At 48.6% G+C, this 14775-nt stretch overlaps 1 long non-coding RNA gene across 6 annotated transcripts in view; it reads right to left on the bottom strand.

Moving 5' to 3' along the window:
- Nucleotides 1–14775, bottom strand: part of LOC102555043 (uncharacterized) — a 43098-nt gene that overhangs the window by 10367 nt on the left and 17956 nt on the right. Inside the window, exons 3-4 of one of the 6 annotated variants that reach the window (XR_015635809.1) lie at nucleotides 5345–5377; nucleotides 4777–5071 (exon numbers count right to left, since the gene is read on the bottom strand). The exons of 3 other annotated variants lie outside the window; for them this stretch is intronic. This is a non-coding gene — a long non-coding RNA (uncharacterized LOC102555043). Of the gene's footprint in view, nucleotides 1–4776; nucleotides 5072–5344; nucleotides 5378–9657; nucleotides 10876–14775 lie in introns of those variants that run through there. 2 more of the 6 variants (XR_015635810.1, XR_015635807.1) reach the window with 2 other exon arrangements.

Below are 14775 nucleotides of genomic sequence, written 5' to 3'. Positions count from 1 at the left end.
TAGCACATTTATCACAGAGCTGTCCCAACAGTTCAGCAGAAGTGGCAGAGGCATTCCCAGTCCTTAGTCCCCTGCTGAGTTCTGCTGAGTGCGGAGGGCCACCGTAACTGGATTTGGCAATGCTACAGAAGAGGGTGTGGGGTCACAGAAAGGCCACAGGAAGAGGATTTCTGCCTCAGACCCGGGTAAACAGCACCGAGGATTGGGGTCGTAGGGGTGGGACAGGACTTGGTGGCAGGTAATTAGGGTTCAAACCCTGGCTTTGGGCAGCCTTAGGCAGATTTCTTAACCTCTTTAGGCTCCCTCTCCCTCATCTGTGAAGATAATGCCTGTAATTTGGGAGGTTTTGGCTTTGAGCAGACGGCCAGCACAGAGCAAGTGCCCCCGTTGGCCTTGCCAATTCCAGCCAGTGCCACCAGCCTTTTTGGCTCACTGCCTACTTTCTCTCAGCTCCTGTCCTCACCTCCTGACCAACCCCCTTGCTGTTTCTTTTGAGAGGTGGATAACAGCTTATTCTCAGCTAGCACATGAACCTGTCCCTACTTGACATCATAAAAACTAAGGCAAACTGGGCCATTTCTTTCAGGCTCAAGCTGTGGCACTACTGGGCTTTGAGCTTGGGCAGAATCTAAAGTTGGTCCTGGACCAGCTGCCACCAAGGGAGACCTGGATGTGTCCAAGTGTTCCTGTCACCAAACTCTTCCCCAACATTTCACTCCCTGGCCTCTGGACAGCTGCCAAAGGGGAAGGCCGAAGACATCTTTCACAGGGTGCAGACAACACAGTGAGGCCTTGAGCTGTTGCTATGTAACAGCCTCCATGCAGGTCCTGAAGCTATGATATCCAACACTACTAAGCTGCCCCACCCCACCCACCCACACTCTCCAAGCACAAGGGCCCTGCCTTGTTTTCCTGAGTCTCCTTCAGTCACAGCAGGCCCTGTCCCTCAATAACATCTGATTGACCGATTGACCAACAGCCAGGTCAGAAGACCAAGGTCCCAGTGAACACAGCAGGACTTTGCTTGGCTGCTGAAGCCTGAGAGGAACCAGACCCTGGCCCAGGAAGCCTCCTGTGGACAGCTGGGGTGGGCTGCAATTGGCTGATGGGAACAAACCGGTAGCACAGGTTGGATCCTGTGGAAGGCTGCTGTCAACCAGGAAGACCCTCATGAAACTGTTTAGACAAAGGAGCTAGATATTGGGAATATTCCGCTTGGCTCCCCCAGATCCCATCACAGCAGAAGGCACCAGCTCTGCCAAGATGTAGCGTCTCTCAGATGCCTAAACAGACGGCTTAGGAGGACCGAGCCTGTGCAGGAAATGTCCCTGCTCCTCCCTGCTCACCCTCTCAGCAGGAAAAGCCTGGCCTCAGCAGGAAGGATGTGGACGACAAGGGGATTAAAGGATGGGAAGGAGACTGGTGTGGGGACAAGGGCGGAGGCAACTCAAGTGTCAGCCAGAGGAGGAAGGAATGAGGGGCAGGCAAGGCAGCCATCTCTTCCTGCAGTTGTAACAGGACACACCCCCTCTTCCTCTGAGCCTGGGCTCTGTCCTCCTCCCTCCACCTCTCTCCTCCACTGTGCTCTGCTCTCTTCCCACTTCACTTTATCACCGCTAGGCTCCTCTAGCAGGCCACACACTCTGCCAGGCTCTACAGACAATGGGCTCAAGTGGGAGGGAAGGTCTGTACCCAGTTGGCTGTACCCCAAAGCCATGGAGCTGCGGGTCCTGTGCGGCACATCAAGGGGCAGACAGGCCGAAGCGTCGAGAGTTGTCCAGCCTGCTCCAGGAGAGGGAACGCAAATCAGGGGAACACATCCAGAAAAGAACGCAAACGCAGCCAAGGCTCTGGGTGTAAGCTGCACAGTGGTTAGGAAATGGTGGGCAAGTGGGCTCTGCTGGAACAACAGCAGAGAGCTGTGCAATAGAGTGTGGGCGGGGCCGAGCAGCGGATCCCACAGGAGAGCGCGGGCGCTCGGGTGCGCGCGCGCGGGCGGGCGGGCGGGCGGGCCGCAGTCTGGCTCTCCCTGTGCACAGGTAACAAGTGGTATGAACCAATCAGCCACAGAGTGCTTGCCTGGCCACACTGTGCCCTGGGTTCTCAATCCCTAGCGATGCAATAGAACCAGGCATGACACTACACGCCTGTAATCCCTGCTGGGGAGGTGGGGGCAGGAGGATGAGGAGTTCAAGGTTATCTTCAACTATATGAGTTCAAGGCCAGCCTGAGCCATAGGAAAACTCTTCTCGAACAAACAAAATACCAGCACCATCAACAACAAAACCAAATCCAGAGTGCTTCTTGGTCAAAGAAACTGAGTGGCTGAGAAACCAGACATTCTTGGTTGAAAGTGATTCGCCCCAGAGGACATTAGGCAAAGTGATAGGTAGGACTTTCCTATTCTAACCTGGGGTGGGTGCTGCTCCTTGCCCCTCTGACACAGGCACGGGCAGCCAGCTTGTCCTGCTCTGTCTGTGGCTGGCTGCTGTACTGTGCAGTGCAGGCTGGAATGCTGGTTTTACGTGGTCAGGACTAGAGAAACAGAGGAGAAAATTGCTGAGAGAGGACACTCTGGCAGGGAGACAGAGTCTACCTGGGTGAGCTGAACTTTGGCTCACTGGGACACGATTTGGGAGTGAACCCAGGGGGTCTTTCTATATGGTGGTGCTGACCGTGGGTTGCCAGGGTGTGGGAGTCAATCCTGAGGAGTCCGGGCCCCAGCTGGGCGCGGGGTGCTTGCTGTGTGGGGCTGAGGAGTGTTTATGTGTTTTATCATGTTGATAAGGTTAGTGACAAACCCACTCTGAGCACATCAGGATGTCCTCCCTGTGAGGGCCAAGCCTCTCCTCTGTTTTCTTCACTGCCAGGTACCCAGTGGTTGGCACTGACGTGCTCAGCTAGACTTTTGAACGGGGCCTGGAGGGACAGCTTGTGGCTTCTTGGCTCCATTCGCAGCTCACAACTGTCTTTAACTCTTGTTCAAGAGGATCTGATTCCCCCGTCTGCTCTCAGGACGCACCAGGCACATGTGGTGCATACAATTACATACATGCAGGCAAATTCATATACATAAAATAAGAATAAATAAATATTTTAATGGGTTAGATGAGGACCTACTGAGTCATCTCAGCAGGTAAGGGCGTTTGCCAACAAGAATGACGACCTGAGTTCAGTCTCTGGAACTCACGTACAAGAGACCCTGGATTTTACAAGTTCTCTCTTTCTTCTCCCCCCCCCACACAAATTCAATTAATGTAGACTTAAAAATGAGGTTGACTCTGCTCTCCAGCCAAGGGTTCAGGTACTGGGGTCACAGGCTACGGTGACAGCCCCTCCTCTAAACTATCAACAAGACAGATGTTTCCCTACTAAAATGTGCGGTCTTTTTCTCATCCACAGTAGTCATATTGAAATTGCTTTGGGGAAGATTTGTAGAATTCCATCCTCACCCACGATTGTTCCTGAAGGCTATGTATAGCACAATGGAGGGGTCAGGGCAGTGTGAGGCAATGAGGCAGCCATCAGCAGCCAAATGGAATTGCAGTCACCTGATAGGACATGTCGTGAGCAAAGGGCTCGCTGCCTCCAGGAACCGCTGCCCAGCACTGTGACACATGGGCTCATCCAGCAGGACTGCGGTGCAGGCTGAGGCCACGCAGCTGGCAGGGCTTCAGTCACTGCCTGTTTGCCTGAGGAAGCCCATTCATCACAGCACTGGCCACCAGGGCCTGATTACACAAGGGAGCAAGGACTCAGCCAGACAGCAGATGCCGAAAGGGCCCCCTGGAAACAAATGCAAGAAAATACACACGGCAGGAGCATGGGTCCAGGCCCAGCCAGTCTTACCCAGCAATTCTGTGTTGGCAGGGATGGGTGGACAGTGACAGGTGTAAGGTCTGTTTACCCCCAGAGTAGTGGCCCATGAGGCATTAGTGTAAGCTGGGGTTCATGGTTTGGGCTAGGTAGAGCAAAGCTATCAGTCAGACTCTTGGGAAGTCTTAGTTGAGCTGTAAGCTGCCAGCATCAAGGCTGCTGGGGCCAAAGAGAGCTCTTACTGTCTCTCTGAGCTGTGGCAGCAGTTATGTCTGACAAAAATTTAAAGAGCCAGGTGGAGGTGTCAGTCACGTGGGATGACACTGGTCCCAGCACTTGGGATGCAGTCAGTGAGTTCAAGGCCAGCTGGCTCTCTATGGCAAGTTCCATCCCGCCGAGGCCGCATAGTATGGTAGGTTGGGTGGTTACGCAGTGAGTGAACATCCTCACTGTCTAAGCATAAGGACCTGAATTCAGATCTCCAATACTTAAGTTCAAAAGCCAGGCTTCAGGCCAACACATGAGAACACGTGCCACTGACCCTGACAGCCTGGGTTAACTGCTGAAGCCCACAAGATCAAAGGAGAGGACTGACTTCTTGTTCTCTGACCTGCACATGGACCACAGCACGTGTGCTCCCACATGGATGGACGGACAGATGGATGGACAGACAGACGGGCGATAGAGAAACACCAGGGCCCACACCCTGTAACCTCAAAGATGGCAGAGCCAAGGTCTCTAGGGAATAAGGTAGAGAGGATTTCCTCCTCCGGCCTGCACACACACACACACACACACACACACACACACACGCACACGTGCGCGCGTGCACACACACAGAGGCTATTCTGCACCTTGCAGGGCATGGGCGTTCATTCACAGCTCTGGGGAGGCTGAGGGATACATATACCATGTGGTGTTCGAGTCAGGTGAATTCACAACCATTCCATGATCAGGCAGTTTTCTTCTACTTGTAAAATTCTTTAATATAAATGTAATCCTTAAATAGAAGTGAAAATTCAGTATTATTATTCTCATTTTATGGAGGCATGGGAAAGGCTAGGTGAGCTCCCCAGTTGTACTTTGGCCTGTACGCCAGTGGGCTCTGAGGCCAGGCCTCTGTGGCATCTCCTATTAGACACACTGTTCCTCTTCATAGTCTCTGTTCCCTTTGCTTCTGGAGTCCGCTTGGGTCCACCTCTGTGTTGGTGCTGCCAAACACCCTCTCCCGACAAGTCCAAGCAGTTCCCTGTTTCTGAAGTGGGCAGCCTGGGTTATAGAATCTGTCAAAGCTAATTAATGTTCTGGGGTTGGTCTAGACAATTACCCAAGCTGCTGTTACTCCACAGGTAGCTGGAAGACCAAGCATCTTGTCTCCCACACCTGCCCCGGTGGCCTGTGACCCTGAGCAAGGCAGACACTCCAATTCTGAGGTGTGTAAGCTACCTGAAGAGGTGATTTTTGACCTGCCCCTAGGTGCTCATGGATGGAGGGATGAATCCCAGTGCCTTGAAAGAGCTTTACCTACCTCTCTGTGAAGTCTGCATAGGGATTCTGCATGCTGGGAATCAAACGGAAGGAAGATAGCTTTAGTCTATAAAAAGATTAAGATACTCTCTGACTTTTGACAGCTTACATATCACATATTACCGATTAATTTCCTATCTAGTCCACAGTTAATCCTTACAGTTTAAACAACCTCATGAGCTGTTATTATCTAAACTTATTTGTGCATGTAGATATACACATTATATATATATACACATATGTACATATATACCTATATGCACACACACCACACACACACACACACCACACACACTACACACACACACACCACACACACTACACACACACACACACACACACACACACACACAGTTGTGTGCACTTTGTGTGAAGGCCAGAGGAAAGCTTTGGGAAGCCGATTTCACTTTCTGCTGTATACCCTTGAGACAGAGTTTCTCACTGAACATGCAGCTACAGTGGTGGCCACTGAGTCTCAGGATCCATTTGTCTCTGCCCACAATCAAGCGGGGTTACAGGTTTGTGTGGCCACATCTGACTACTTCTATGGTTGCTGAGTATTTGAACAGCAAGTGCTCTTGCCTGCTAAGCCTGCTCTTTATTCCAGTATTAAAACTGGACTGGAAAGATGGCTCAGTGGTTAAGAGCATGCACTGCTCTTCCAAGGAGCCCAGTTCAGCTCCCAGCACCCACATCAGGCAGCTCAAAACTGCCTGTATCTGCTCCATGTGTTCCTACACCATCCCAGAGCTTAATCAATCTGTCTCTGTCTCCCTCTCTCTCTGTCTCTCTGTCTCTGTCTGTCTGTCTCTCTCTAACACACACACACACACACACACACACACACTTAAAAACAAAGTCATCTTTAATGCAGGAAACTGTAGTTAGTACACAGAGTGCATAGCTTGTCTGGTGTCATAGGCTGGCACTCAGTGAAGCAGAACAAAGACTTATTTTATCCGTTAGGCCCAAGTCTTCCCAGATGGCAACAACTCTCCACGGACAAGAAGTTAATTAACAGAAAGATTGATTAGAGCAGGGCCTTTGAATGGGAATCTTCTCTAACTTCCTGTAAAACTGTTACTCATCTCTTCTCCAAAACTCAGAGGCGGGATGGCAGCCTTTGGGCAGCACCGCAGCCCATGAGTCAACATCACCGCACTTGGAGGGAATGAAGCCACTGTTGGCCATTAAGGCCATAGGTGCCCAGGACTCGGACTTCCAGATGCTCGGGCTGGCACTGCTTCGCTGAGCACCACCTGGCAACACTGGGTCTTGGGCCTTGATGCCCAGAGGAACGGAAAAATGAATGAGAATCATTCCCCATCTTCAAGGAGAAGGTGGGATTTATCATGAAATCTTGAGTGGTAACAGACAAAAAGGAACACTGGATTAAGGGTTCATTGACAGATGCTTGTCTAGCACGCACAGCCTCCCGGGTTCAGTCCCTAGAGCCATGTAGAACTGGACATGAGAGCACCTTCATCCCACCATCCCAGAGGCAGAGGCAGGAGGAGTATAAACTCAAGGTTATTTCTGGCTATACAGCAAGTTTCAGGCTAGCCTTGGCTACAGGAGATTGTCTCACAAACAAAAATGGCCCAGAATGAAAACAAATGTCCATTTATTTGGTACAAAGCTCCAAAAGGCTCCACAGAGAAGGCGGCTCTGCTAATAGCATTTGAAGGTTAGAGAAAGTGTTTTCAACTTGGTGAAGAATGAAGGTCCAAGCATCAGGCAAGTGTCGGAGGTGCTCAATTCCCACCCACCTACCCTCCCGGAGATGCACTGTATACACTGTATATAGTGTGCACACTGTATACACAGAGCATGCTGTACCAGGGTCGCTGTGTAAGCCAGCGTTAACACAGCTCAGCCTTTGCACCTGCCCCCTCTTCTGAAATGGCCTACCCTCTCATTTCACTGTCCTCCTATCTCCTGTACCCCGGCTACCTTCTAAACACTTTGCTAGTGTCAGCTCTCCCTCATTTCCTCTCTGACACTGTCTCTGGACCCCTGCAGGGCTTTGCCCTATGCATGGCACTGGCCAAGTGGCATAATGACAGATCTGGGTGCCGGGGTTCTCTAGAGAAACAAAACTGATAAAGTGAGTATCTACCACAGTGAATTAGGCTGGCTAGTGATGACATCTTATATGTCTTAGCCTTATTTCCTTCAAGTCTGTGAGACTGAGGCCTGAAGAAGGGTCAGTAGGAGTTAGATCAGAGCAGGTAGAAATGTCTACAGAACAGCCCTGGTGGGAGGTAAGACAGACGTCCAGGACAGACAAGTTAACAAAGCTAACAGGACACTGGCAGAATCTAGAAAAGGAAAGAGAAGAGGCTTCAGAAGTGGGGGAGGAGGGAGCCAGATCTCAGAATGAAGAACTGTTTCCCTGTGAAACTTACTGGAACCTTCCACTTGAACCAGGCACACTGCGAGAGTTTTGCTTTGTAGATGAGGAGGCCCCAGTGGGAATGGAGAGAGCGGGAAGAGCGAGATGAGAAGCTGGGAGACCAGGCTGTGGCAAGGACTGAGATGGAGGGCGGTGAACATGGATGGGGGCTGCAGATGAGGGGAAGCAGAGCCAGCAAAGAGATGTTGGGACTGGTCATGGAGCTGGGCATGGGGCCCATCTGTGATCTGAGAACCCAGGACCTGATGCAGGAAGACTGCCACAGATTTGAGGCCAGTCTGGGCTAGACAGTGAGTTCCAGGCCAACCAGGCCCACAAGGCAAGACACAGCCTCAAACAAAGGCAAACTAACACACTAACAACAAAAAGGTAACAATTTTTAAAAACTGAGGAACCAGGTGGACCATCACTGAGATGAGGCAGTCTGGGAGAAGGAATGGTGACTTATTCCCAAGGATGGCGGCAGATATGGGCTGTGTCTTGAAGGGCTAGGTTATGTGATCTGCAAACCAAGCTATGCACCCATCTAGATGAAAAGCCCTTCCCAGTGAACACAAAAGCTTGTTAACTATGGACACATCATAAACAAGATGCTGCTGCCTGCCCAGCTTTCCATATGCTCTGGGGAGGTGAGCTCTGTCCTCCTGCTTGGAGCTGGTGCTTTCCCTGCCAAGTCATCTCCACATCTCTAGTCACAAACTCTTTTGTTAATTCTAAAGATTGTTTTACTTTGCGTATGTGTGTGTGTTTGTATATGTGTGTATGTGCATATGTGTTCATGCATGTGCAAGTGTCTGTGTGGTATGTGCATGTGTGTGCAGGCATGCATGCATGCGTGCATGAGTGTATTAAAGTGTAAGTGTGCTTGTGTGTTTGTGTGTGATGTGTGTTGTGCACATGTGTGTTGGTATCTGTGTGTTGTGTGCATGCATATGAGCATGAAAGAGTGTGTGTGTGTATATGTGTGTGTTGGTATGTGTAAGTAGGTGAGTGTATATATATATGTGTGAGTGTTGGTATGTGTGTGTAGTGTGTGTGTGTATGTGTGTGTGTTGGTATGTGTAAGTAGGTGAGTGTATATATATATATGTGTGAGTGTTGGTATGTGTGTGTAGTGTGTGTATGTAGGTATGTGTAAGTATGTGAGTTCATGTGTGTGTATGTGTATGTGAGTGTGTGTTGGCATGTGCACGTGAGTCTGGGGCCTATGGAGGTCAGAGTCTTCATATTCCCCCTAGAGACCCAGGAAAAGGGCAGCCCCAGCCAAGTAGTAGCCATGTGTAGAAAGCTTACAAAAGATCAAGAGTCCTGAAGGGACCTCCTGACACTGGGATGAGGGACAAGTTGAGTAGGGGGAAAGACCTGAGACCAGAAAGGCAGCCTGAAGGAAACTTTCCCAACTGGTTGGGAAGAAAAAGTGAGATTGTATCTTTGAAAGTATGTTGTAATCTCAAAAGCTAAATACCAATTTCCAGGAACACTATCACCCACAGGCAAACTTGAGGCTCAAGAGTCTCCCTGGTCTTTGAAGGAGTGGAAAGGTGACCTTTCACTACAGTCTCTTTGGCGCCAATTGAACTATTTGGTAATGTTTCTTAAATTCTGTAAATCCTAACCAGGCATGGTAGCATACTCTTTAATCCTAGCACCTGGGAGACAGATGCAGGAGGATCTCTGTGAATTCAAGGTCAGCTTGGTCTAGAGTGAGTTCCAGACCAGCCAAGGCTACAAAGTAAGACCCAGTCTCAAAAATAAAAACAAAGTAACAATGATTTTAGAGCATCTATAAACCCACAGGAACCAGCTCTTTCATGCACTCACTCATTAGCAGCAGTGGCAGGAAAGTGAATCTGATTTCTGGAGCTTTCTGTCCAGAGAGAACCAGAGGAAGAAAGGCAGCAAGGAACCTCAGTGACTTTATTCACAAGTACAGAGGGGTGTATCCAATACAGCCGTGTAGCAGTGGGAAGTGCTGTGCTGGCCAAACTTGCCAGAGACCCAAGTGGGTGACAGGACTGATGGATGAGCTAGGTGACAGTAAAAGTGACACATTTCCTAAGGGAGGACAAGCTTAGATGTGAGGATTTAGTGACAATCAGTTCAGAGACAAGGCTCCCTGGTATGAGTAGAAATGCCTGTGTGTGTATGTGCATGTGAGCATGTGTGTATATGCATGTGTGTATATGTGTGAGCATGTATGAGTGTGAGCATGTATGTGTGAGTGTGTGTGTGTGCATGTGTGTATGTGTGAGCATGTGTATGTGAGTGTGAGCATGTGTGTGTATATGTGTGAGCATGTGTATATGCGTGTGAGCATGTGTGTATGCATGTGTACATGTGTGCAGGTATGTGGGTATAAGTGTGGTGTGTATATATATGTGTGTGATTCCCACTCATCCTTGGAAGAGGCCAGGCTCTGGGGACCAGTTGTTGTATAGCACAAACAGTCATGTACAAAAGCATGTGATCCGAGGTCTTGGTGATCTTGGGCCACAGAGAAGACCTCTAAAGACTCCTTGTAGAGATGAGACACCTTATGTGAATGAGATTCCACACCACTCTTGAGGAAAAAGCAAGCTCTACATACAAGCTCTCAGAACCTCTAAAGCTCTGAGTCACTGTTGTCATCGCTATGACAAAATGCCTGGCAAAAGCGACCTGAGGCAGGGCAGGCTTGTTTTAGTTCATGGAAGTGCACAGAGTTCTCTGGCATCCAGAGGGTGAGGTGTCTCCTCACACTGCTATCAGGAGGAAGAAGGATGAATGTTCCTGTGTAACTGGCTTCCTCCTTTTCCCTTTCTTATTTAGTACCACAAGAAAGTCAGACTGGAGAGAGGACAGATTAAATGTCTGAGACTCTCTGGGTGGCTGACAACAGAACCTTCAGGTGTGATGCCAAAGCCTGGCCATCCCCAGGTTGTCTTGATCTCATCTTCTTAAGCATCCTCTGGTGAAGGGTCTTGATGGCTGGAGTGTAAAGCAGCTTCACTTACTAACAAATACTTAACAAACACGAAAGCAGCGAGCGAGTGCCAGGCTCTGTGCCAAAGCCTGGCCATCCCCAGGTTGTCTTGATCTCATCTTCTTAAGCATCCTCTGGTGAAGGGTCTTGATGGCTGGAGTGTAAAGCAGCTTCACTTACTAACAAATACTTAACAAACACGAAAGCAGCGAGCGAGTGCCAGGCTCTGTGCTATACCACTGTGCTGTGTCATTTATTAGTGAACTCCTTGGCCGGGACCCTGGGGCCAAGAGGGGCCAGTGATGAAGCAAGGGGACTGAAATGTGGATCATACCTGCAATCCCAGCACTCAAGGGGTAGAAGCAGGGGAGTTCTCTTAGGCTGACCTGGGCTACACAGCAAACCTTACCTCAAAGAAAACAAAAAAGAAATTAAAAAAATTCTACTTTATTATTCTTTGATTCAGATATCTGAATCCAGTTCTATTAAATCATAATTAATACAAGAAGTCAGGGCTGTTAGCCAGCTGTGGTGGTGATAACCTTAATATCAGCACTCAGGAGGTAGAGACAGGTGGGTTTCTGAGTTTGAGGCCAGCCTGGTCATAGAGCACTTCCAGGACAGCCAGGGCTAACAGAGAAACCCCATCTCAGAAAGAGAAAAAAAAGGGGTTGGGGGTCAGGACAAGAATGCAGCCAGTCCTCAGAAAAACAGGCATACTTCCCACTTTGTCTCCTCTCTTTTCTCCCTGAGGTCAACGGAAACTCCTGCGGGGCTCATTGTAACAACAGCCTCTCGATCTCCTATATCAGAGTTACTGACTGGGAAGATCTGGGGACAGTTAGACTACAGTGTGGTAGGGAGGACATGTCCAAGTGAGAACTTCCCTCCCATCTCGAGCCTGTCTGGTGCACCAAAGGCAGGACATTACACCTTCCTGACCACCTGAGAACTGGGAATTCCTCGTGGTTCTCGAACGTTAGGTCTAGTGTCAGGATATTAAACCAGTTAAGAAGGATTTCCTCCTCTTCCAGTCACTGCCCAGAAGGGCTCCTCCATTCCAGGGAACAAGCAGAGACTCTGGGGAAGTCCTGGTCACCAGAGGCCTCTGCAGGATATGGGAGGCAGTGAGGTTGGGCCCAGCCATGCATTAGGTTGCTCCAAGGGTTATCAGAGAATTCCAAGAGACAGTACAGAGGAGAATGCCCTGTAATGTCCTGGGGGAGTCTCACATCCTCAATAAGTGCTCCAAAGGATTCCTCAACTAAAACTAGGAGACACCAAGTACCTCATGTCCAGCCTTTGATTTAATCTTCTCTAGATGCCTGTGATATAGTGTAAGTACTGTAGATCTATAGCCCAGGTAAAGAAACTGAGGCACAGAGATATGAGACTATTTGCCTATGCGCATTCAAGCTACTAATCACTACCCTGCTCTGAAGAGAAAGCCAAGAAAGGGTAGAGTAGGAGAAAACGATATATACATTCCTCAGGCCAGTCCTTGACTAATGTGATTCCAGGCAAGGATTATTAACCTTGTGTTTTGGGTGACAATTCTAAGATTATGAGAGAAGCTTTCCCAATGTGCAGCTCCAGGTTTGTAGGCCTCCAAACCTGAACTCCCCTGACTCTAACATTCTACTTCCCAAGAATGGTTTGGTCCAAGGACCAACAGGGAAGGCTTTAGCCTAGGAGTAATAAAACTAAACAAGCAAGGATTCAACAACAAAGATGGTGACCAGGTGGGCCAAGGCTAAAGCCTCGGGGTGTGAAAGCACAGGGCCTTGTGACAGACGCACAGGACATGTCTAATAGAGTTCTCATTGGATGGTGGTGTAGATCTGACCACTTTAAGATATAAACTCGGGGTTGGGGATTTAGCTCAGTGGTAGAGCGCTTGCCTAGCAAGTGCAAGGCCCTGGGTTCGGTCCCCAGCTCTGAAGAAAAGAAAAGAAAAAAAAAAGATATAAATGCGATGTCAAAATAAGACACTTTAAGAGCCCAAGAGACAGAGCCATTCACACTCCGACTTAGTCTGGCACATACGTGAGTGTTTGAACATGTGTGTAGGCACCATGTTAACATACATGTGTTGTTTATTTGTTAGAGCTGGGAGAATGAACCACTTTGTTAGGTGGATTTTTGGGACATCAATCTCATGATTTTTATTTTTTCTATTTTTTTTGACTCTTGGTTTTCCAACATAGTAATCTTGTCTTTTATAACCATGGAAAGAAACCTCACTTGCTTATGAAGGTGCAAGGTGCAGCCTCTTCCTTGACACCATCACCAGGGACAGGAGAGAACTCACCTCATCCTGCTCTGGCAACCCTCTTCTATCTCTGTCTCACAGGTGAATTTCCAAGACTTGCCATCTGTGTGCTCTCCTGAGGTTGGCTTTGCCACTCAAAAATAACAACTTTGGTGTGGAATCTGCTCTGAAGACTCTAGCCACACCCGGAACATGTGGAACGTGTACACTGGAGCCCTGTCTTCACAACCCTTCTCCCACACACCAGGACTCCAGCACCTCAAGTCTTGAACAGACTTCTGAGCTCCACCTGATTTCTACCACAGTTCTGCCTTGAAGCACCGCCTGTATAGAGACGGCCCTAAGACCCAAGTCAGCGTTTCTGTGGTCTTAAAGGCTTTTGACCATCAAACCTGGGACTCAATGACATAAATTTTAAATATATTTTCATTTGCATGTATTTCCGGTTGTGTCTTGGAAGAAACTGAACATAGATTGTTGTTTTAAAATTTTAGACTTGGTAAAAGGAAATTGCATTTTAAAAAAAAGGAGAGAGGGGCTGGGGATTTAGCTCAGTGGTAGAGCGCTTACCTAGGAAGCGCAAGGCCCTGGGTTCGGTCCCCAGCTCCGAAAAAAAGAACCAAAAAAAAAAAAAAAAAAAAAAAAAGGAGAGAGAGAGAGAGAGAGAAGAAGAAGAAGAGAGAAGAGAGAGCACCAAAGATCAAAACAACGCAGTTTCCATGTTTCTATTTAAAAAGTAATCCTTGGGCTGGCTTTTTTTAATGGTCACGACAAGGTACCCCTCATTCCCTCCTCTCACTGTTTGAAAGACTTTTGAAATCTAGGGAAGATTTCTTTCTTCCAAGTCCATTTTCAAAGTAAGTTCTGTACTTTTAAAGGTGACACAAATTTAGTAACCAGAAACTGGTCTTGGCTTGAAACATGCCCCAGTTCTCATAAACATTTCACCGCTAGTTCCCTTCATGATGATAAAGTCTATTGATTGGCTCGGATCAGCTTGTGACCCAGCAGAGGTATTAGACATTGGCTATAAAGCATTGCCTCATGAATTTTTCATTGGCTAGAGCATCTGGAGAGCCGGGCAATAGCCTCTCAGAGCGCTCACTCTCCCTCCTCCTCCTCGTGTCTCAGGGCTGATGATGCCACCCTGCAGGGCCACATTATTGGATCAAAACGATTACAGCCTGATTTTCTGAGCACAATCCAATTTCCTTTGCTTGTGCGATGGGCTTACGAGTAGTCACGTGCTTTTTGCTGAGGATGGCATCACAGGATTACTAGCAGATACAGTAAGCTTAGGTCATTTCCCGTTAAGTGTGTTCTTCATGAGACTAGGACAATGTGTCACTCCACTAGCCTCCTCCTGGTCCTCAAGACTTTCCAGGAGATGGGAGTGCTCCCGGCAGCTGGAGCACTGTGGGAGGCACTCCCAAACCCCAACTCGCAGTTCCCATAATGCACTGAGAAGGAACATCAGCCCCTCTTCCACGACAGTAAGACTTGAAGTGGCCAAGTGTCCCCAGACACTCGTGGGCTGGTCCAGCTCAGTGAGGCAGTTGAGAAGATGAACCCCCTGAATTCTGTCCTCATCTTGTAGCAGCAGAAAACCCCAAGACCCACTTTCTTTTAACAAAACAGGGAAAACTTTCCTCAGAGCATATCGAATCTCCAGATTTGGACAACATGAAATAATTCAAGTTTTCCTGCATAGAAATGGTACTTTTTTCCCAACAGGTAAATCATGTTGAAATAAAGTTCAAGTACCAATTGTTTTCATTTTAT

The sequence above is a fragment of the Rattus norvegicus genome, chromosome 13 (genome assembly GCF_021556685.1).
Source record: "Rattus norvegicus strain SHRSP/BbbUtx chromosome 13, alternate assembly SHRSP_T2T, whole genome shotgun sequence".
Taxonomy (NCBI): domain Eukaryota; kingdom Metazoa; phylum Chordata; class Mammalia; order Rodentia; family Muridae; genus Rattus; species Rattus norvegicus.
This window is presented reverse-complemented; position numbering and strand designations above follow the sequence as displayed.